General features: G+C 34.1%; 1 long non-coding RNA gene across 3 annotated transcripts in view; it reads right to left on the bottom strand.

The window, feature by feature from the left end:
- Positions 1-2,500, bottom strand: part of LOC127938558 (uncharacterized) — a 95,219-nt gene that overhangs the window by 80,080 nt on the left and 12,639 nt on the right. Inside the window, exon 2 of one of the 3 annotated variants that reach the window (XR_008148739.1) lies at positions 341-1,320. The exons of the other annotated variants lie outside the window; for them this stretch is intronic. This is a non-coding gene — a long non-coding RNA (uncharacterized LOC127938558). Of the gene's footprint in view, positions 1-340; positions 1,321-2,500 lie in introns of those variants that run through there. 3 annotated transcript variants of the gene reach the window in all.

The following is a 2,500-nucleotide window of genomic DNA, read 5'->3' as shown; positions in this document are numbered from 1 at the left end:
CCGTAGTCGGCAGGGTTCGAACCTGCGCGGGGAGACCCCAATGGATTTCAAGTCCAACGCCTTAACCTCTCGGCCAAAAACAGGGCAAAAGGGACTGCTATGGGTGGGGGAAAAGAAAAAATGAGAAAAAAGGAAGGGGAAAGGGAAAAATGAAGGAAAAATTTGAAAATTAGCTTGAAAAATTAAATAGATTTTTCTTTCAAACCAGTTTTTCACCTTTTCAATTATTTTAACTAACAAATTATAGAAAAGACAATATTTATACCCATTTCACCTCATCACAAAACAACTCCTTATATTCCTTTTTGTAAAATTGAAAGAATAAAACATTCAAAACATATTTCCACAAATAGGTTTTATTCCAAAAGCTCAAATATGACATGCATTCTCTATAGTAATTGTTTTAGTGTCACAAGCTTTCAGTACACAGAGACAGCAACAACACTAAGACAATTCAAATAACACAAGAATAAAAATACACATATGTGAATATAAATAAAAAAACTGAAAAACAAATTGAAATATAAAATATATTGTATGTACAGTTGTGATATAGATATAATAGGAATGGAATAGAATGAGATGTAGGGATGTACTATGATATGGGGTGGTAACAAATAAAATATAAGGTTATTGCACATATTTTTATTGCACGATGGGGGGGGGGGGGGGGACTTTTAACTGTTCATTAGGCAGATTTTCTTAGGCAGATTTTCTGGGAAAAGAAACTTCTTGTTTCTCTCGTATTCCATGCACTGTATCGCCGACCGGATGTCAAAAGTTCAAAAAGGATCCAGAGTGATTTCCTAAGCACTTTTCCTCACTCTGGATGTGTACCGTTCTTGAAAGGTGGGTAGGGAAGCACCAGTAATCCTCTCGACAGTCCGAAGACCTCAGGTCTGTAGAGGTGCAGTCATTGGTGTAGAGTAGGGCAGCACGATAACTCGCATGTGATTGTTATGCGCATCTCATCAGTAGAGCCGGTTCTGTTGATGTTCAGACAAATTGTCTGCGATTATGAATGTGATATTGTATAGCTTGTCAGTGAACTACGGCTCTGTGTAGTAAATGCTGCTCCATCTGAAAGCACATGATGGAGATTTACTACTAATCAACAACACCGGCTTTACTGACGAGATGTGCATGAAAATCACATGTGATTTATAGTGCATCCCTAGTGTAGAGGGAGAAGAGCAGTGGATCCAGCAAGGGTCTGCAGTCATTATGTCCTGTTATCTTGGGTTTCTTTGGGCCAGGGATGATGGTGGAGCATTTGAAGCAGCCAGGGACTATGGACAGTTCCAGTGATCTGTTGAAGATCTGTGAAACAATAATAATATTTAAGAATATATATATATATAAATAAAAAAACATGAAAATAACTCAAATTACATATATGTTTGCTACCCAATAGGTTTATTCTAAAAGATTGTTATCCAGCATAATTTATTTAATAGAAAATAATATCAATAGGAAATAATCATACATGTTTATATATATATATATATATATATATATATATATATATATATATATATATATAATCTTAACTATCACAAATAGTTTATTAAGAATAGAAATATATACAGTAAAATTAAGCAAATATACATATTTAAATTTAAAAAACTATAATAACTATACTACTAATAATTACTTATATAATTATAATAAACTTTTAAAATCTGACCTTTATAAAAGAAGAAGTATGTATGCAAAAACACATTTAAATAATAACTTAATAATAATATAAACTTTCACCAATATTTAATTTACAAAAGCTTAAATCGAACATTTTATTATTTTTATAAGACATAAATACAAATTTAAAGAACTATACTACTGTTAATATAATACTTACAATAATACATGCTGCAATATGAAAGGCCACCTCGATTTATATAACAATCTTGCCCAAACATAGCATATTATATAACGTTACATATGTTAAATCACAGATTAATAAACATATTTAGAAAAAAGAGTTAACGTCACGTAGTACTTCGCTTTCATGTTATGTGTTTTATTGTACTTACCTCCACGTTATCTGAAAACATCAAACTGAATAAAAATATGCTCCGTGTTTAAATAAAAATGAATTCGCCTTAAAATTAATAAACTAATCATTCGCGCGCTTCCGCTTTTTTGACTGTAATCATGTGGTTTCGCACGTGACTATGTTTCGGCCAATGGCTGTATTGCTCCGCTCGACCAATGGCTGTTTTGCCCCGTTCGGACCTGTTAGGAGATGGTTAGGAGTTGTTAGGACATAGACCACGTGATGTTCGTACTTGTGTTAGGAATTAGTTCGGAAGTGTTAGGACTTATTCAAAATGTGTTAGGAAGTGTTAGGAAGTGTTCAGCAGTCCGATCGCCGGAAGGTACGGCCACGACTACGTCTAGCGGCAGGCTGCCTGCCCAGTTGTCTGGTGTCACCCTGCACAGGCCAGGCATCAAAAACAAAATAGAGAAGAAAGATGAGGTGGTAAAAAAATGGCAACCT

Source organism: Carassius gibelio, chromosome A20 (genome assembly GCF_023724105.1).
Source record: "Carassius gibelio isolate Cgi1373 ecotype wild population from Czech Republic chromosome A20, carGib1.2-hapl.c, whole genome shotgun sequence".
NCBI classification, from domain to species: Eukaryota; Metazoa; Chordata; class Actinopteri; order Cypriniformes; family Cyprinidae; genus Carassius; species Carassius gibelio.
This window is presented reverse-complemented; position numbering and strand designations above follow the sequence as displayed.